Source organism: Ananas comosus, linkage group 16, assembly GCF_001540865.1.
Source record: "Ananas comosus cultivar F153 linkage group 16, ASM154086v1, whole genome shotgun sequence".
Lineage (NCBI taxonomy): Eukaryota > Viridiplantae > Streptophyta > Magnoliopsida > Poales > Bromeliaceae > Ananas > Ananas comosus.
In genome coordinates, this window is record NC_033636.1 from 1,713,667 (window position 1) to 1,736,051 (window position 22,385).

At 43.8% G+C, this 22,385-nt stretch overlaps 1 long non-coding RNA gene across 1 annotated transcript; it reads left to right on the plus strand.

Moving 5' to 3' along the window:
- Positions 10,903–12,257, plus strand: LOC109721985. Its single transcript, XR_002219335.1, has 2 exons — positions 10,903–11,125; positions 12,020–12,257. It is a non-coding gene; the product is annotated as an uncharacterized LOC109721985 (long non-coding RNA).

Below are 22,385 nucleotides of genomic sequence, written 5' to 3' on the forward strand. Positions count from 1 at the left end.
ATAAGTCGAGGGCCATTAGGTGTGTATTGGACTCGCTTGGTAGTAAGAAGAAATGTTTATTGTGACCGCGAGGGATTCCGCTGTGTGACCCGGAATGCTTGGGAGATAGGTAGTTTAGGACTTCGACACGGAAATCGAGAGAGTCGAGACGGCCGCGGTAGGCTATTCCATGGAACCTCTAACCACGTCAAGGTCCTTGATGTAGTTAGTGTTTGAGTTAGAGGGAGAGGCCGCCATTGCAACAGTTGAGTCCCCCTTTGTGTAGGCCTTTGAGCGCCTGTTGTCCTTATAGGAGCTCAGGGCCGCGGCGGCATCCATGGAGGTGTTGACAGTGATTCTTTCGTTATGTAGGTGATGAGTCGTAGACAGCTCGGGAGCGGCTTCTATAGGTTCATCGTTTGTCGCACGAGGACGTCGGAGATTTTCATTTGAGGAGGACCGGACCGAGCGCCTTGCAGTGTCAGGAGCGAGGTGTTAGTTAGCATCGTATCATGGCGCGTTCGGTTAGGTATGGCTCGTGTTGCAGCTTCAGGACGTCGACGGGATTGTGGTTATCCAGACGCCCGTATTAGGTTCTCAAATTGACGTGGCCTGTCCTGGTTGTTGTGAGACATTGGACGTTCTGTACCAGCCCCTAGACGTGGAGAGCACGGACTCTGTTGCGAGGATTGAGATAAGTAACCATCAAGAATAAGTATCGCTTGCCGCGCATTGATGATTTGTTTGATCAGCTGCAGGGATCTTATGTTTTCTCGAAGATTGACCTCCAGTCAAGTTACCACCAGCTGAGGGTGAGGGCGGAGGATGTTCCTAAGACGGCTTTTCGGACTCGGTACAGGCATTATGAGTTCACAGTGATGCCTTTTGGATTGACGAATGCCCCTGCCGCATTCATGGATTTGATGAACAGAGTGTTCAAGTCGTTCTTGGATAGATTTGTGGTAGTCTTCATCGACGATATCCTGATTTACTCCCGGAGTGATGCTGAGCATGAGGAGCACTTGAGGTTTGTGCTACAGCTTCTGCGCGAAAAGAAGTTGTATGCCAAGTTAAAGAAGTGCGAGTTCTGGCTACGGGTGGTTGCTTTCTTGGGCCATGTGATTTCAGCTGAGGGCGTAGCGGTGGACCCGAAGAAGATTGAGGCGATTCGAGATTGGCCTAGACCGACGACGGTTACTGAGGTACGGAGCTTCCTGGGACTAGCTGGATATTACCGTCGGTTTGTGGAAGGCTTTGCGAAGCTTTCCACACCCCTCACACGCTTGACTCGGAAGGGGATTCGTTTTGTCTGGAGCGACGACTGTCAGAGGAGCTTTGACGAGTTGAGACTGAGGTTGACGTCGGCTCCTATCCTTGCCCTTCCTGTTATGGGTGAAGGATTTGTGATCTACAGTGATGCATCGCACAGTGGACTTGGTTGCGTGCTAATGCAGCATGGTAGGGTGATTGCTTATGCTTCACGGTAATTAAAGGATTATGAGAAGAATTATCCTACGCATGACTTGGAGCTTGCCGCGGTGGTTTTTGCTTTGAAGCTCTGGCGGCATTATTTGTACGGCGAGCACTGCGATGTCTTCACCGATCATAAAAGTCTCAAGTATCTGTTCACACAGAGGGAGCTGAACCTGAGGCAACGCCGGTGGTTGGAGTTACTGAAGGACTATGATATTAGTATTCAATATCACCCCGGCAGGGCGAATGTGGTGGCAGATGCGTTGAGCAGGAAATCAGTGCAGAGCCTGAGTTTGAGGATTACTGAGCAGAGACCCCTACTCGAGGAGTTACAGCGGCTGGGACTCGAGATAGTACCCCCTGGATCTACGGCGAGACTGACATCTCTTGTGTTGCAGCCCACTCTGTTGGATAGGATCCGCGAGAAACAGAGTGGAGATCCGTATTTGCTGAGGATTAGAGAGCAGCTAGACAGGGGGAAGGATGAGGGTTTTGCTTTGGACAGCGCGAGAGTATTTAGGTACAGGGACCGACTGTGTGTGCCTGTGGGAACCAAGATGTATAAGGATCTCAAGGCACGGTTCTGGTGGCCTGGAATGAAGCGGGACATTGGCAGGTTTATGGCTCAGTGTTTGACTTGCCAACAGGTGAAGGCCGAGCATCAGGTGCCTGCTGGCAAGCTTCAGAGTCTGCCAGTGCCCGAGTGGAAGTGGGAGCACATCACGATGGACTTCGTCGTTGGATTGCCTAGAGCGCAGGGTGGCTACGACGCGATTTGGGTGATAGTGGACAGACTGACCAAGTCTGCTCACTTTCTACCGGTTCAGACTACCTGGTCCAGGGAGAGACTTGCGCAGCTATACTTGGATGAGATCGTTAGGCTGCATGGCGTGCCAGTGTCGATTGTATCAGATAGAGACCCGAGGTTCGTATCCCAGTTTTGGAAGAGCCTTCAGACAGCCTTGGGTACACAGTTGCATTTCAGCACGGCGTTCCACCCACAGACAGATGGTCAGTCAGAGCGGACCATACAGACTCTAGAGGACATGCTAAGGGCATGCGTCCTGGACTTTGGAGGAGGGTGGTATCGACATTTGAGACTGGTTGAGTTTGCGTACAACAATAGCTATCAAACGAGCATTCAGATGGCTCCGTTTGAGGTGTTGTATGGACGCAGATGTCGATCCCCCCTGTTTTGGAGTGATGTGGGTGAGCGGAGGACACTTGGACCAGAGATTTTACTTGAGGCTGAGGAAAAGGTGAGAGTCGTTCGACGACATCTTTTGACAGCACAGAGTCGACAGAGGAGCTACGTCAATACCAGGAGACGAGACTTGGAGTTTCAGGTTGGAGATCATGTTTTTCTCAAAGTCTCGCCGTCCAGAGGGATACGCCGTTTTGGGGTACGTGGAAAGCTTAGTCTACAGTTTGTTGGCCCTTTCGAGGTATTGGAGCCTATCGGACCGGTGGCTTACAGGATAGCTCTACCCCCGCGACTTTCTGGCATCCACGATGTTTTCCACGTCTCAGCATTGAGGAGATATGTTTTCGATCCCTCTCACGTGATTGACTTCACTCTACTTGAGATTGGCGAGGATCTGAGATACGAGGGGCGAACGTTGCGGATTCTTGCTCGGGAGACGAAAGAATTGCGCAACCGGGTCATCCCGTATGTGAAAGTGCAATGGAGTAATCATGATGAGCGGGAGGCGACTTGGGAGTCTGAGACGGTGATGAAGGAAGCCTATCCCTACTTGTTTGATTCTTGAGTAGAGGTACGTTCAGTTTCGCGGACGAAACTTTTTGTAGAGGGGGAGGATGTGAGATCCCTGGTGTTTGGCTGTGGGGGCTTGTCGACAGCTCTCGAGAGTGTCGGGACAAGTTCGAGTCGCGTTTGCGTCAAATAGACGCAAAACGGGCTCCGTGCGACTCGATGGCAGCATTCAGCGAAGGAATCTGCGAAACAGCAGAATTTTTCTGCTTGCTGTACCGGTACAAGTGTATGCTGTACCGGTACAACCAGCGCGGGGAATGCTTGCTGTACCGGTACAAGGGTTTACTGTACCGGTACAAGCTACGCGCACAGATTTAGCTGCTCTCGGGTTGGCTCTTGTACCGGTACAGGAGCCCGTGTACCGGTACAAGGGAGTAGGTAAAGGGCTAAAACGGTAAAATCTCACCTCGTTTGTATCTCCCTCACCTCCCCTCTCCTTTTAAGTGTCCGAGCAGAGAGAGAGAGTGAGAGAGAGTACTTCCTGCTCTTCTCCATCTTCTTCTTCTCCTCTCTCTCTCTAGGTGTTGGTGGAGAGTCCGGTTGGGGATTCCGTCGCCGACGTCGCGCCGCGAGCCGTTCGAGCGCGCTTGCTGCCGGAGCTTTGCGAGGAGGCCGGGCGGGGGAGCGTCTTCACTGTTCTTGACGTCGCGCCGAGGTTCGACGCTGTCGAGGTGGGTGATTCGGCGTCTTCCCTGGATTTTGGGCAAGTATTATTATTTCTACTCGGTTAGTAGCTGTTTTGCTGAAATCCGCCGTCGACTGTTCGTATTTCAGCTCGTTCTCCGAGTTAGGAAACGTCGCGATAGCGAGAGCCTTGGTTGTTGGATCGGGACTTCGAGAGCAATCCACGAAGCCCTCACTTGCCAGATTTGGTGAAGGTTAGCTCGGTCGAATCCCGTTCCTACTCAGCTGCTGTGAATCTGGACTGAATCGAGGATCCTTAACTTGTTTAGCTTGGCGTTAGCTCGTCCACCGGACTTGGAGGTCCCGTTATCCAGCAGAGGTTGCCTGGTTCGAGGCTTGTTCTGCTGCTGATTTAGCTTTTGAGGTGGGTTACATCGGCTTTATCCTAAGTCTTATGTCGACATGTATAGATCTTGATTCGGTAATTAATTATAACTCAATTCATTGACTATATGTAGATTATTGAAATCTGAATTTTGGAGTATGTTGTTTAAAATTAAGTAGATTATTACATGTTGGACTTGCATTGAATTAGAGAAAACCTGCGATTTGACTGCTTCACCTGTATAAACTGCCTGATTTAGCTTAGGAGCCGTTAGAAATTGTTACTGTCGCAGTATTGTCTGAGACGAGTAGTCCAGGTAGTTTAGATAATTATTTACACTCGTCCTGTTCCCGAGTGGATTTTTACTGGGTCGTTTCAGATTATTCGGACTGTGGGTGCCGTCAGAGTTGACGGTGGACACCGTATCGCCTTTTTGGCGTCAGATTGTGAGAGGCACGTTACCTGTTGGTTGTTAGGCCAGTTTAGAGTCGATTTCTTGACTTTGGCTTTCCAGAAGCCTGTTTGAGCTCACAGAGATACGCTGCATACTCGCGTTGGGTTAGCGCCCACGAGTGCCACTCCGGAGTTAGGCTGTGCTTTCGCGTTGGTGCGCTCATGCCAGTTGGACTTGCTCTCCACGGACATTAGAGTGGATAGAGCCCGATAGTCGCAACGGTAGGACGGACGTGTATTCACAGTCCGAGGATTGCTATGCTTACAGTCCGATTTGGATTGGGTCAGATTTGACATTTCCTACAGTTGGTTGTGTAGTGCGGCATCGATAGTGTAGTAGTTGATAGCGGTTAGAGTGTACTTTCCTGCTTTTCCTTCTATCTTGTCCTTTCGTGTAGACTTAGTGGGTGACCGATGTCGTTTTGGGCGGTACCCACTGAGGACTACTTGTTTTTACAGTAGTTCTCACGCCCAGTTGTTACTTATGTTTTGCAGAGCCACAGGTGCCGGCTGCTGCATCTTCTGCCGATCAGGATCGAGGCAAGGGCGTTGCGAGCTAGAGCCCTACCCGACAGTCAGAGCCAGAGGCTTTCCCCTACTGCAGGTAGTTTTGTTTTGGAGTTTATGTACATAGTTGTTTAACTCGCCAGTGCGAGTAGCTTTGTATTTTGGATTCTAGCTATGTATATGAAACTCAGATATTTAGCTTATTTTTTTGGGCAGCTCTATGCTGCTGTTTGTAGTATTGTATTTCTACTGGTACTTTGACGCTTCGTATACAGGGAAAATTTCTTGTATACGGCGGATTTGTCGGCGTGCCCGGGGAACGAGACATCCGGGGCGTGACAATTAAGCTAAAAATTAATTATTTATATATATATAAATATAAAATATATATATTCGAGCTGTTATCGAGCCGAACACGAACGAGCTAACCTCAGCTCGTGTTCAGCTTATTTATTAAACGAGCTGAAAAATTCAATTCATATTCGGCTCATTTATTAAATAAGTGATTCGATCTCGAGCTCATTTCGATCTGAACACGAGCTGGCTCGCGAAAAGCAAAATAATATGACAAGAAAATAAATCCTAACCTTTCAAAAATTAGAATGTAAAATTTATGTATGTTTGGTTCCTCGAAAAAATGTGAAAAGATATTTTTAAGAAAAAAAATTTCTTTGAAAATTTATTTTTTCAATTTTCTTTTGCTTAGATATAAAGAAAACAAGCTTTTATAAATTTATTTTAAAAATTTTTATAGAAATTTAGTATTTTTATTTTTCTCAAAAAAATTTTTAAAAAAAGGAAAATACTAGTTTTTCATGAAATATGGAATTTTTTTAAAAAAAAATGCTTATTTTTCATCGAGTCAAACATGCGAAAAATTGAAAAAAAGAATTTTCTTGAATTTTTTTTGCAGGCCTTATTTTCTAGGTATATGGATAGCTATCCTATTCTAAGATGGATGAGATGTAAGATGTGCATTCCTATTTGGCTTTACAAGTTGTATTTACTTTGACAAAAGGTCAATAGGTAAATTATACCTGTTGGTCGTCAATCAATGAGATGTGTGTCACTTTGATTCTAAAATTTTGATTTATTATAATATTATTTTATAAATTAATTGAATTAACTTCCACCATCAAATTTACTTGACTAAATATTGATAGGTTGCTGATTTAAAAATGATATAGCGATTTAATTATTGTCATACCATCAATCACAATATTGCTATATCACTTTTATATTAACGACACATAAATATTTAGTCAGTTAAATTAGATTGCATAACTTGATTGTGACAATTCAGAAAGTTCGAGTCGAAAATTGCAATAAATTAAATTTGGCTAAATTACAGAAAATATCACTGTCAAAATTTGAATTTTTCACTTTCATTTCTTGTCATTTAAAAACCTACACTTTACCCCCTTGTAAAATAAAAAATATTCACTTTACTCCCTACCGTTAGTGATCCGTTAAGATTCCATTATAAAATATTTTTATACCAAAAGTACCCTCTGCCCTCTCTATTGTTGCTTCGCCCTCCTCCGCCTCGCCGCCTCGCCCTCCTCCACTGCCTCGCCCTCACCCACATCTCCTTTGCCCACCTCTTCATCCACGCCCACCTCGATTTCCTCCCTATTGTCGCCGAAATGGAGGGGCGACGAGGGTGTAGGAGAAGAAGTGGAGCAGGTGGAGAAGAAGATAGAGAGGAACTGCAGCTGATCGAGACGCGAATCACAGCCGATCGAGGCAGCGGATGAGCAAGATGAGGGAGGAGACGAAATAGTGAGGGATAAAATGGTTATTTTGTTGTCACAGTTCACACCGTACCTCCATGAATATTTTTTATTTTACAACGGGGCAAAGTGTAGATTTTTAAATGACATTGGCGAAAAGTAAAAAATCGAATTTTGACAGAAAAATTTTATGTAATTTAGCCATTAAATTTTGATGACCAAAATGTCATGCACCTCATAGCTTGAGGATCAAAAGTATAATTTACCATAACNTCACTTTACTCCCTACCGTTAGTGATCCGTTAAGATTCCATTATAAAATATTTTTATACCAAAAGTACCCTCTGCCCTCTCTATTGTTGCTTCGCGGCACCCATAACCACCCCCTCGCCCTCCTTTTTCGCCTCGCCTTCGCCCTCGTTGTTCTTGCCCACCTCTTCATCCACGCCCACCTCGATTTCCTCCCTATTGTCGCCGAAATGGAGGGGCGACGAGGGTGTAGGAGAAGAAGTGGAGCAGGTGGAGAAGAAGATAGAGAGGAACTGCAGCTGATCGAGACGCGAATCACAGCCGATCGAGGCAGCGGATGAGCAAGATGAGGGAGGAGACGAAATAGTGAGGGATAAAATGGTTATTTTGTTGTCACAGTTCACACCGTACCTCCATGAATATTTTTTATTTTACAACGGGGCAAAGTGTAGATTTTTAAATGACATTGGCGAAAAGTAAAAAATCGAATTTTGACAGAAAAATTTTATGTAATTTAGCCATTAAATTTTGATGACCAAAATGTCATGCACCTCATAGCTTGAGGATCAAAAGTATAATTTACCATAACTAATAGTAAGCCTTTCAAAAGAGTTAAAATTTGAATTAGCAGCTCCATTAGTTTCTCCGTCTTTATTTGATTTTTCACTCTAGTTATCAATAAATTTTTCTAATTTATTTTAATTATGCTCTTATTAAGTCAGACGAAGATTCTCATTTCAGGTTACGGGTGTTTAGTTGTACATAAAATTGGAAAAAATAATTTTTCACAGAAAAAAATTTTTAGTGGGAAAAAATTTTACATTTTTGTAATGTTTGGTTTATAGAAAAATACTAGTTTTCTATCGATATTTATTTAGTTGAAAGAAAAAAATACACATTTCTCCAATTCGGTGGAAAAAAAAATAAAAGAAAAAAGTTTTACGTAGCTTGATTTTTTATTTTTCACCGAAAATCGGCAGAAAACAAAAACACTCAAGTTTACTCAAATGTGTAAAAGTAGTTTGAAAAAAAAATTTATGGCTAAACAAATACACTGAAAATAATTTTTTAAGTCAAAAATAATTCTCGGTATATTTTACCACCAACCAAATACACAATTAGGCCCCGTTTGGATACCTCTGAAAATGTAGTATAGTTAAACTATGTTACACTGGTAGGAAAATAATCCTGTGAAGCGTTTGGGAGAAAAAAAAATAACGTAATTTTTGGAGTATAGTTAAACTATACTCTAAAAAATAGAGTAAAATTATAATTTACCCTAGCCAAAGAAAAAAAAATTCCATCATTCTTGGGCTCGCTTATCCCAAAAATGTACCTAAGTTCTAAATTTTAAATTTCAACATAAAATTTTAAATTTCAACATTGATTTTAAATTTTAAATTTTAAATTTTATAGTTTAAATTTATATTCAAATTTTATAGTTTTAATTTATATTCAAATTTTTAATTTCAAATTTTGAATTTTGAATTTTGAATTTTGAATTTTGAATTTTGAATTTTGAATTTTGAATTTTAAATATTAAATTTTAAATTTTAAATATCAACAATTTAAATTTTATAATTTCAAAATATTAATGTCAAATTTTAAATTTTCTAATTTTATAATTTCAAATTTTAATTTTTGAATATCAAATTTTAAATTTTAGTTTTCAAATGATAAATTTTAAATTTTAAATTTTAAATTTTCTAATTTTATAATTTCAAAATTTTAATTTTCAATTTTCAATTTTCAATTTTCAATTTTCAAATTTCAAATTTCATTTTAAATTTTAATTTTAAAAATCAAAATTTCAAATTTTAAATTTTAAATTTCAAATTTCAAATTTCAAATTTCAAATTTCAAATTTCAAACTTTAAATTTTAAATTTAAGTTTCAAATTTCAAATTTCAAATTTTAAATATTAAAGTTATTTTCTTAATTTTAAATTCTAAATTTTAAATTTCAAAAATTAAAAATTAAATTTAGATTTTTCTATTTCAAATTTCAAATTTCAAATTTAAAAATTTAAAATTTAAAATTTAAAATTTCACATTTCGCATTTCACATTTCAAATTTCAAAATTTAAATTTTAAATTTTAACTTTTAATTTTAAAATTTAGGGAAATCCTTTGGAATTGTACAATGCGCATCCAAAAAGTTTAAAAATTAAATTCGTGGAATTTTTTAGAATTATAGGATTTCCTGACCAAAACCACAGTTTTTAAATTCCGTAGAGATTTTTTAACTGTGCATCGAAACATGCCCTTAGCATGAAATAATATTTGTAATTAAGGAACAACATTTATGACAAGAATTAGATGAAGGACTTTTTTATCAATCAACTTGAACTTTTGATTTGGACTTGGACATTTCAACATCATACCTAAATTTGGTTTACTGCTCCCTTAGATTTGGCACAACTTCCATTTCAATCCGATCCAACTCCGTTTCCTATGTTTCCTTTAATTCGCTTCTTGTATTCTCATCTTGCTTAGAGTCGTTATTCCAATGGATCGTAAGCGCTAACCAACTATCCCAAAAGTACGTATTGATAGGAATGGCATATTCATCGTATTTAAGAGCTCAACCACAGCACTCACGGATTTCAAACCTGACTCAACTTATCTATACGTTAGATGTATTGCTCGGCCTTTCGCCGTTAGATTTCTTGTGGACCGTAGCCCCACTCAACTTATTAGTTTTCTGAACTTACTGTCATGGGACAGAAAGTTAGATCCATTTTAGCTTAATAATAAATAGCCAACACAAAGGTCAACTAGGATAGACAAGCTCAATATCCTCTCACGTATGCAAGCACCGACCACTCAGGTCAAATGAAAAGTGTGAAATCAATGATACTATAAGTACACGGGCACCAACCACTCAGATCAATTGGAATATAAAAATGTAAGTGTCACTACCGCTCTACTTCTATATCATGACAAACGGAAAGGTATACTAAGTAGAGCGGGGATTGAAGTCACGTGATGAAGAGTTCAAGTACTGGATATGTATATATATAAGCAGTAAAAAATAAGAATGAAGGGAACATCACCGAGCGTGAACCACTGAATTGACTCCGGATTGAAATACCCACATGTGTTTAGAAAATTGCGTACGGTAAAACACAGCGGAAAGAAATCAAACAAATTTGATTTTGAAATACTCTCGAGATCCGATCTAAAAAACCACGTAATTAGTATCCCTCATATTTTAAGATTAAAAGAGAAAAGCAAGATCGAATCTTTACATTTTGCGTTGTTAGATCTTCACATCAATTTGATGATCATGGAATTGGGTTCTTCTGAAACAGCACACGCATCCAGCCTCTATAAGTATCCACACGAGGTTCTTGATTTGATCGATATCCTCACCGGGGTGCTAGCTCCCTTACAAAGGACATCTTTCTTGCTAGAAGATAGAAGAGAGATGAGAAGAGAGATGATGGCTAGGGTTTTCCCAAAACTCCTGTATCATTATATATAGAGGAATATTGTGATATACTGAACCTTAACAAATTGTTAATGTTACAGTATAAGTTTATGCTTGATTGAGTTGGAGACGTTTTGCGCAAAATAGATATAAAAACGAACTTTAAAACTCAAGATTTATATTATAGAGGACTAAAGTGCAATGCTTAGTTATAGGGGGGGCTTGTTGGCTATTTTTCTTTAACTAAGCAGTGGAGTCCACGTGCTTTCCCATCCTTATCCCCACCGCCTTAATTAGTGGTGGAGAGGAGGGAGTGAAGTTAATTAGCTTTTTCTCTCTATCTCTCTTTAATTTAGCTCGTGTGCACGGTGGAGAGCTCAAGCTCGGGAGATTTTCGTCGGCGTTTCGAAGAGCCGTTCGAGCATGTGGACGTCGCTGTTACGCCGTTGGAGGCCGGGTGAACGCGTGTTTTCCTCTTCTTTCGACTTCTCGCTGTGGTTGGATTAGCTTTTTGAGGTGGTCAAAGTGATGCTTACCGAATTTTTGCGGATTTCCTCCTAAGTTCTGTTGTTAGCATGTATTCATAGATATTGTCATGTTTCATTGCTCAATTCATCGATTTATTCTGTTTCTAAAATCTGAATTGGAGCTTAGAATATTAGTTAAATAATACATGTTGGACTTGAATTTGACTTAGGAGAAAACTGGCGCTTCTACACTGTCATATGTTAAAACTATCAGATTTAGCTCTAGAAGCTGTAGTTTATTTGTATCACCGCAGTTTGTGGGCAGTGGATACCGAGAATAGTGTAGAATAATATTACGCTCGTGCTGGGATGCCGAGCTTATTTTTCCAATATGTTTAGACTGTTCCAGATTGTCGGATGCCGTTGGGTTGACGGTGGACCCAGATTACTGTTTTTGCATCAGATTGTGCCGAGGGCACGTGTGTTTTGGTTGTTAGACCAGTTAGACCCTATTTACTTGACTATAGCCTGTGAGAGCCTGATTGAGCTCGACAGAGACACGATTGCATATTCTGTTGGGTAGCGCCCACGAGTGCCACTCTGGAGTCGTGCTTTGTGCGTTTGCGTTGGTGTCGTTTTGTCCTGGTTGGACTTGCTCTCCACTGACGACCTGATTTGGTGTCAGATAGTGTAGCTTCGACAGGCGGGACGGGTGTGTTCACAGTCCCTAGCGAGATTGGGTCAAGTATTACTTTTCTACAGATAGTTGGTGTTAAACTATGATAGTATAGGTGCGTATAGCTGTAGATTTATCCTAGTTTTCTTACTATACTTGTTTACATCTGTATACTTAGTGGGTGAGCCGTTGAGGTCGGTAGCGTTACCCACTGAGGACTACTTCTTTTTTAGTAGTTCTCACGCCCAGTTGTTGGAATCTTTGCAGAGCCTTCTTCTTCGGCAGCTGCTGTTGCTGAGCTTGATCGTGGAAAGGATGTTTCGAGTTAGAGCCCTTCCTGACGAGTTGCAGAGCTAGAGGAGTACCAGCTACAGGTAGTTGTAGTTTTTGGGTTAGTATACATACTGATGTTGTTTCTCGCTGGAGCGAGTATTTTGGTTACCTGGATGCTTTGTATGTATAGTTAACCCCTGTTGTTTATATATATATTTCATTTCTTCTAACAGCTCTATACTACTGTTTGTAGTATTGTATGATTATAGGTACAGCTATCGCTTCGTATATAGGAAAAATTTTTTTGTATACTGCGGATTTGTCGGCGTGCCCGAGGAAACGAGAAATCCGGGTCGTGACAAATATAATCCCCTTTTTAATAATATAATAACCATTAAGGATAAGTACAAATCTAGATTTAAATTTATTCTTTACTTAATTAGTTAGATCGATCAAATCCTAATTTGATTTGACTTGAACTTTATCTTAATTTGATCATATCAAATTAATAATGCAGTATTTGCACATAAGTCATCTCATAATTTACTAACTATTAGTAAGTCCTCTCTTGTAACATTTATACTTTAATACCACTAATTTGTAACAATTACATATTAGTCCAATTATCAACATATTGATAATTAGGTCCTCCGGCGATTCAATAATCGCAATCTAGTTATCCGATCAATCACAATCTCTTATGTGGGTGACCCCATAGGTTCTATTCTATCTGGTAGTGAGATATATTTTAATCACTATTAACAATATCACTGAAACTCCTTTCAGTGAATTGGAATAATTTCAACTCAGCCCAATGAGAATTATCGATCATCTAGATAATTCTCATAAGTCTCACAATCCACCAGTAATGCCTAACAGCATATAGTGGCATTCTAGTAGAATGGAATACTGAACTTCTTGGTGCAGTTACCGTGTGATACAGTCCTTCTATTATGAGTCCCGACTAGATGGAGGTTATGGAATAACTCGTCAAACCCCATCGTCTGTCATATGTTAAATTTATTCGACTTGAGTTTTTAATATCGAAAACCCTTTTCCGCTATTACCTCTGCCCTGATCAAGGTCTTCTAAACTCGGTCTCATAAATCACATAGGACTAACACCCCTATCAACCAAGAGAGATAGATTCCATATAAGTGCACACCCTATTCCTACAATAAACCTACTGCAGCCAACATGCACCGCAAAGACCCGAATGGCTAGGGACCAAGTGTATGTATAGTCAAACTACAGTAACCTCATTGTGAATAGCCGAGGCACCGCAGGTCAAAGGACCAGTCATACTACTGCAACATTGTGTCACACTCCGGGGCCGATTTTAAAAGCCTTTTTAAATTGAATACAATCTTTGAAATCAGAGTTGCGGAATACGTGCTATATTTTTTTATTTTTTTTTTCAACCTAGCCCACGTGATGTACAGACCCGCCACAAATACAAAGTTACTCTGTCCACTCGGACAGAGTCTCCTTTGTATTTGCATGGCGTACCAACGATACATCAGGATCTGAACCACAACCTACATTTACCAATAACAATCAATTCATGCATGCATTTTCATACAGCTAGTGATCCTTAGAAATGATTCATGCTTCTAAACACTCCTTAGGCGCTGGATGATGCAATGCACAGTATAACAAGAATTCTATTTAAAAGTGCTCTTCGCCCTGAAGCTTTGTTTTTAAACTCTAATTCAATCATTCACAAAAACCATTCAAAAATCTTTTCAAAACTGTTTCCCACTCGGAAACTCTATTTTGAAAACCGACTACCTCGAGGGTAGAAAACCACTATGTATAAACACATAAATCCGAAACCAAAGATCCATAAACTCCAAAACCACAGATCTAAAATCTCCAATCACATGCATAACAGGAAATCACCAACTCAACAGTTCACAAAATACTCAAATAGTAGTATTGATCATCTAACTGAACCATTCATTATTAAAAACTACTAAGTGCGGAATGAAATATAACCAGGGTGATGATCGCTACTGCAGTCTAGTTAGTGCGTCCTCCCGTCAAGCCCAAAATCCAACTCCTTGCCCAAATCACCTGAAAAAATGAGGGGTGAGAAATCGCAATCAAGATTTTCCAGTGGGTACGACAGAGCCACGAAGACAAGCCGTAATTACTGAAAACCAAAGGAGGTAAGGTAAACAAGTACTAATGTTATGATACAAAAGTGAACTACAGTAGCTATAATAGATATGATAAAAAGCAAGTAATAACAACTGCTACTGTATGGAAAACAATGCCGAGTATGCCTCAAGGTAACTAAACTAAAACTGTACCCAATCTGGTGCTTACTCTGTTGGTCCGCAGACCTCAAGCGTTGCCTGTCACAATGCTTGCACCGACTTGATTCATCCGCCCACTGGACGACTAATCCGGATAAGTACACCTCCGGTTGGTGGCCAAATCGACCTGGTGTCATGAATACCCCAAAGTGCTGTGACTAAGTCATACTGATATGCTAAATGCGAAACTGGCTGAAGCCGGTGCCTTGGCCGAAGCTAGATACAAGGGCGTACAACGCCGAACCACGATCAACCAGATCGAAACACATGACAAAGGAGTCGATGTATTGCCTGGACCCAAGGTCCACAGAGATACAATATATATGCAAGCCTGCTCTACATGTCTATCAACAACTAACAATATGCAATCAATAAGGTAAGATATACGAATGATAAACAAAGCAACCGACATGTAGAGAGTACAATACTAAAATAGAAGAACAGAGAGAGGTGAAACGATCTTACCGACTACCAGCTCGAAGCACCCACCTGTTACAAATGCGCCGAAAACTTGGGTAAGCAACGAGTCAACCGGACCTACGAAGATCCACCGAGTCAGTATCCAACCCACCAAACCAAAGTACACGACTCCCGAACACCCACACAAATCCTCAAAAATTGATTTCCTAAAACCGATCACCGTAACTTGCCGGAAGTCCCGAAAACCACACCGGGACATCGTCGGGACCCACTAAATGTCCCGAAACTCACCGACTCTTGTCACGAGTCACCCGTTGCCACTAAACACCATTATTCATGGGACTTGGCAGCAGACACACCACCTCACATCGAAACGATTATTGTCGGATAATCGTTCCGATCCGGGTTCCCGAAAGTATCTAATTCGACACCGAAACCCACCGTAGCTCACCCGTCGTTTCTGAACCCTCGAAACAATGTCGGTGACTAGCCAACAAGGCTCCGCAACCAAACAAATTATCGTGAGGCACCGTCGGAAGAATTCCGAACTGAGGACGCGTTTCGTCGACGAATTTCGCCGAAAAACGTACCGAAAACCAATTTCCAATCTCCGAAAAGGCCCGGGGCCTTGGACAATCAGTCCAGAGGTTACCCACTGCCCGCACATGCTGCCAACAATAGCCACTAAATGTACAATTGCATATAAGCCCCTGCGACTACACAAAATTGCATCATTTTATTCGATTTTTGGGATTTTACGGCCCGACAACGCAAACCGAGGATCTTCCAGTCCGATCGAGACACCCGTGGACATGTAACACATCGACGAAACCCATCCTCTCTCCAAGTTCTTAAAACCACACACATATATATATATGTGCAAATCCAATAAAACCCTTTTTTCTCGAAAATCGTGCATCGGATCTGAAATCTGTCAGCGCCAATGGTTTCAGAATAGTCGAACCATTGAAAATGAGCTATTGGAGTGCTATGAATGGAGTCCGATATGCACCAGAAGCCATCTCTACTGATCGGCCTCTCCGGGAAACCGGAGTTACTATTCACTTTAAGTGATTAGTAATGATCGCGTAACTCCATTCAAACTCGTTTTCTCCTGAAACTTGACGAGTGCTTTTGCAATTAAAATACACACAAAAACATCATCAATAGAGAGTTTAGTTACACTGCCAAAATCTCAGTCCTTATACATTGAGTAAGTCACTGACGAGTGAGTAGACATCCCAGTGACTTCTCGCGGCGGTCACACTCGGCACCCTTGTTCTCTAACAACCATCTACATATTCGCTTCAGTGTCCCCACACTGTCGACTCGAGACTCGTCTACTCAAAAAAGGAAGCGGCCTATGTACCAATCTCACCGGATCAATCACCGTCCCCGTGATAATCCATTGATCGGGAGCATTTAGGAATTAACTACCAATGACACATGTCTCAAATTCTCAATTCTTGAGAATATATTTCATCATCTTATTAATTTCTTGGACGATTCATGGACACATACACAACATGAATAGAAATAAGAACCCAAATTTATTCAAAATATTTTAAAGTCGAATACAAATTTATGTACTAGAAAGAATACATGTGTCGGCCTAGTTGGCTTTTAGGGCATACATCTAACAATGTGTCCGTCGTCGCGTCTAGCTTCTACGAGACGAGGGATGCCGACGGGGCGTACGACAGGTCCACCGAGTCAGGATCTAATCCACATGACTCAAAACATATCGCTTACAAACCCAAAACTGCTTGTAGAATCAGTTTCCCAAAATCGGTCGCCGAACTCGCCGGGAATCTCGAAAATGCACCGGGATGTCCCTAGGACCCACGAAACATCCCAAAAAGCACCAACTCGCACTGAGAGTCAACCGTTGTCCCGAAACATACCGATTCGGGTGTCCAGACAGCAAACACAAGTCTCTAAGTAAACTCAGTTGTCATCGATCTATCGTTCACTATCGGGCTTCCGAAAATGTCCACTTTGGCACTGGAAGTCTCCGTTACTCACCGGTTGTGAGATCCCTGGTGTATGACTGTGGAGGCTTGACGACAGCTCTGGAGAGTGTCGGGACAAGTCCGAGTCGCGTTGGCGTCAAATAGACGTAAAACGGACTCCGTGCGACGCGAGGGCGGCTTATCGCGAAGAATTCTGCAAAACAGCACCATTCTCTGCTTACTGTACCGGTACAACCAGCGTGGCTGTACCGGTACAACCATCGCGCAATGGCTCAACTGCTCTCGAGTTGGCTCTTGTACCGGTACAGGAGCCCGTGTACCGGTACAAAAGGGTAGGTGACAGGGTAATTAGGTAATTTCTCCACCTCGTTTGTATCGCCCCTCACTCCCCTCTATATAGTTTCGTGTAGAGAGAGAGAGAGGGTTTCCTACTGTTTCTTCATCACTCTCTCACTCTCATCCGGTTGAAGGCAAAAGGGAGCTCGGATTCGACGCCGACGACGCGCCGCGGAGCCGCTTGAGCACACTTTTGACGCCAGGGCATTACGAGGAGACCGGGCGAGCGTGCGACTTCACTGTTCTTGACGTCACACCGGTGCTAGTCACTGTCGAGGTGAGTGTTCAGTTGGAATAGCTTCGAATACTTCGGGTATCATCAAATTTGAGCTTAAATGCCGTTTTGCTGTTTTTCGCCGTCGACCGTTGGTATTTCAGCTCGTTCTCGACGTAGGAGCATCGGATTGCGACGAGACTTGGCTCTTTGGATTCAGGACTTCGAGAGGAATCCAAGAAGCCCTTACTTGCTGGATTTGGTGGAGGTTAGCTTGGTCGAATCCCTGTTGTACCTCACTGCTGTAATTCGGGACTAAAACGATGATTTGTTGTTGTGTAGAGCTCGAGCGTGGACGATTTCTGGACTCGGAGCTGTGCGTTTGATCCAGCAAGTTGCTCTACACCAGAGGGAGTCCTTCGCTGCCAGAGATTAGCGTTTGCAGTGGGTTACACTCGCTTTTACTCCTAAGTCATATTCGTCGGCGATGTTATATTATCCGACCTTTGATGACTCTAATTCTAGCTCAAATTCATGGATTAAATGGTAGAGTTTTTCATATCTGAATTTGAGCATGTGGTAATAAATTGAATAGGTTATACATGGTTGCACTTGAAAATTAATTAGGAGAAAACCTGCGCGACTTTTGCACTGCTCACTTGACTTAAACTCGCCTGATGTTAGCTCTAAGGACGCCGTTATTAAAATTGTACTGTCGCGGTATCTTCGAGACGAGTACCCAGGTAAGTTTAGAGTATATCTCACAACCTCGTGCCTGTTTTGCCGAGGACATTTTACAGGATCAGTTCAGGCTGTTCGGACTGTAGGGTAGGCGTGAGGTTGACGGCCGCGGACCTGTATCGCCTCTTTGGCGTCTGATTGTGGCGTGGGCACGTTACCTTGTTGTTGTTAGACCAGTTAGAGTCGATTTCTTGTCTTTGGCATCTTCAGAGCCCTGTTTGAGCTCGACCAGAGGATACGCTGCATACTCTGTTTGTTAGCGTCCAAGAGTGCACACTCTGGAGTCAGTGTTTGTGCTTTCGCGTTAGTGTCGCTCATTGCCAGTTGAACTTTGCTCCTTCACGGACCAGTTAAGTGGATAGAGCCGATAGTCGCGCAACGGGGCAGGGACGGTTATTTCACAAGTCCCAGGGAACGGTTAATCTTACAAGTCCCGATTTGGATTGCTTGCCGATTTGACATTTTCTACAGTTGGTTCGTTAGGCATGATAGTGTAGTGGATGATATGGTATAGTGTACTTCCTGGCTTTTCTTTCTATCCTTGTCCCTTTGTAGACTTAGTGGTCAACCCGATGTCGCTTTTGGCGTACCCACTGAGGACTACCTTGATTTTTACCAGTAGTTTCTCAATCGCCCGCAGTTGTTACTTATGTTTGCAAGCACAGGTCTCGGCTTCTTGCATTCTTCTGCCGATCAGTGACGAGACAAGGGCTTGCGAGCTTCAGACGCCCTATCCCGACAGTCAGAGCTATGAGCTTTTCCCCTACTGCAGTATTCTGTTTTGGAGTTTATGTACCTAGTTTTTAACCGTCGCAAACGTGCATGTACGCTTTGTATTGGATTCTAGCTTAATGTATACTGAAACTGCAGGATATTTAGCAGACTTGATTTTTTTGAACAGCTCATGCTACTTGTTGTAGTGATTGTATTTCTGCAGGTACTTTGACACTCTGTATACGGAAAAAATTTCTTTGTATACGGCGGATTTTGTCGGCCGGTGCCGGGACCCGAGACATTCGGTCGGCGTGACAATTAAGTTGGTATCAGTAGCTCATTGCTCGTAGATCGTCTGATGTACAGAACCTAAGTGCAAACCTTATGAACAAGCTAAGACGCGAGAGGCGTAATTTAATTACGAAAGTCAATGATTATTTGTTCTAACTCCTCTTAGAGTAGAGTGAGTGACTGAAGGAGTTTCTGTTTTGGCCTTAGAAATTATGTTGGCTGCAGACGACATAATTTTGAGGAGAAACAGAGGCCGCCTTCTAGACTTTCGTTTGATTGAGTCGAGAGTGTTTTGTTGTATCTGACCCCGATTTGTTCCTTTCAGCTATGTATCGTCGCCGAGGCCGACCGTCGTTACGGGAGCGTGCGCAGTTGGCGCAGGATCGTGCTAGATCTCCCGAGATGCCTGAGCAGGCAGAGGCGAGTGCACCCCCAGTTGTAGAGCAGAGGGCCCGACCGGAGGCGAGTGCATCCCCTGATCTGAGTGCACAGCTGGCTGCCCTGACTGAGGTGACGAGGCAGCAGGGGGAGTTGTTGCAGAGGTTGTGTGAGAGGATATCTCAGTCACCGAGTTCAGCACCGAGTGTACCAGAGCAGACTGTTCCACCGCCGATTACTCCAGTGACCGTACCAGCTGCAGCAGTTCCTCCGTCGGCAGCAGTTCCAGTAGCGCCAGTTGCGCCGGCTAGGGGGCCAGTATCGTTGACTGAGGCTGAGCAGGAGCGGTGGACGGAGAGATTAGCTCGTTTCCGGCGCTTTGACCCACCGACCTTCGATGGTAGCGGCACTGAGGCCTGGGTTGTTGAGGGATGGGTCAGTGCGACGGAGAGGTTATTTGAGGATCTGTTCGTTCCAGAGAGGGAGCAGGTACCACTGGGAGTACACTGTTTGTCAGGTGATGCACGTGATTGGTGGCGGAGAGCGAGGCGAGACCAGGGACTGGTGGCGGCGCAGCTGAGGTGGGATGAGTTCTGTGGAATGCTGTATGGGATGTATTTTCCCAACAGCATGAAACAGAAAATTGAGGAGGACTTGAAGAGGATCCAGCAGGGCGAGCGGACAGTTCAGGAGTATGTTCGGGAGTTTACTAGACTCCTGAACTGTGTTCCGTTTGTAGCCAGAGATGAGGCACATAGGGTCTATTTGTTCGAGCAGGGTTTGAGACCCGATCTATTCAGGTTCGTCAGGGCGCAGAGGTCGAGGACTTTGGATGCGTCCATTGAGCAGGCATTATAGGAGGAGAGAGGAGAGGTGTCGCTGCGGGAGAGGACTCAGGCGCCGGGACAGAGTCAGGACAGGAAGCACCCAGCTCCAGACGACGGAGGTCAGTCGAGTAGCAGGCGTCCACCGAGGCCTCCACGATCGCGTTCATAGGGTCGCGGGTTCGCGGGGCGTCAGCGATCCAGGGACTCTCGTCAGAGGGGACAGCCAGAGAGGATGCCACAGTGTGTGATCTGCGGAGGACCACACTGGCCAAGACAGTGTGATCAGAGGGAGGGCCGGTGCTACGGGTGTGGTCAGCCGGGACACATGAGGGCAGCTTGTCCCCGAGCAGCATCTCCAGCACCATCATCAGCTTCGGCTCCACCAGCACCTCAGCAGACTTACAGAGCAGCACCGAGTTACCGCCAGGAGTATAGGTCGTCCATGCCGCGACAGGGTGAGCGGTGACAGCAGGCTCCGAGTGGCAGAGTCTATGCAGCTCAGGTGGAGGACTCTACTGCAGCTGACCGAGTGGTGGCAGGTATCACTTTGATTTCCAGCATTCGTACTCGTACTCTTTTTGATACTGGAGCCTTGCATTCTTTTGTTAGCCGAGCATTTGCATTGTTGCATGGTCTAGAGTTAGGGGCATTGTCACAGGCACGAGAGGTGCAGATTTCGGACCATGTTTTACAGGTTGCAGAGTGTTGTTGGTCATGTCCGGTGCAGTTAGATTCGTGGGTTATGCCCGCAGACCTGTTGGTGTTAGGGCAGCTGCAGGACTTCGACGTAGTGCTCGGTATGGATTGGCTGGCGCGATACTATGCTACGATCGACTGTGGAGCGAGGACGGTGACGTTCCGCGAGCCAGGCCAGGAGGAGTTTACTTTCAGAGGCTGCAGGAGCGCGCTGTTTGCCACCTGGATATCTTCGGCGAGGGCTCGTCAGATGCTGAGCAGTGGGTGTATCGCTTTCCTATCGACAGTTGTGGAGGTACCTACGGCGGCGCCGGAACTCGAGGACATCCCAGTAGTCCGCGAGTTTTCGGATGTGTTTCCCCCTGAGTTGTCGACGTTGCCGCCGGAGAGGAATATTGAGTTTGTGATTGATGTAGTTCCTGGAACTGCACCAATCTCAAAGGTATCTTATCGGATGGCGCCGGCAGAGCTGAGGGAGCTAAAAGCACAGCTTCAGGATTTGATGGATAGAGGGTTTGTGAGACCCAGTGTGTCGCCTTGGGGAGCACCGATGCTGTTTGTAAAGAAGAAGGATGGTTCGCTCAGGTTATGTGTGGATTACCGGGAGCTGAATAAAGTGACCATCAAGAACAAGTATCCTCTGCCGCGCATTGATGATCTATTCGATCAGCTGCAAGGATATTGTGTCTTTTCGAAGATTGATCTCCAGTCAGGTTACCACCAGCTAAGGGTGAGGGCCGAGGATATTCCCAAGACGGCTTTTCGGACTCGGTACGGGCATTATGAGTTCACGGTGATGCCTTTTGGATTGACGAATGCCCCTGCCGCCTTCATGGATTTGATGAACAGAGTGTTCAAGCCGTTCTTGGATAGGTTTGTGGTAGTCTTCATCGACGATATCCTGATTTACTCCCGGAGTGATGCTGAGCATGAGGAGCACTTGAGGATTGTGCTACAGCTTCTGCGCGAGAAGAAGTTGTATGCCAAGTTAAAGAAGTGCGAGTTCTAGCTACGGGAGGTTGCTTTCTTGGGCCATGTGATTTCAGCTGAGGGCGTAGCGGTGGACCCGAAGAAGATTGAGGCGATTCGAGATTGGCCTAGACCGACGACGGTTACTGAGGTACGGAGCTTCCTGGGACTAGCTGGATATTACCGTCGGTTTGTGGAAGGCTTTGCGAAGCTTTCCACACCCCTCACACGCTTGACTCGGAAGGGGATTCGTTTTGTCTGGAGCGACGACTGTCAGGGGAGCTTTGACGAGTTGAGATTGAGGTTGACGTCTGCTCCTATCCTTGCCCTTCCTGTTATGGGCGAAGGATTTGTGATATACAGTGATGCATCGCATAGTGGACTTGGTTGCGTGTTTATGCAGCATGGTAGGGTGATTGCTTATGCTTCACGGCAATTAAAGGATTATGAGAAGAATTACCCTACGCATGACTTGGAGCT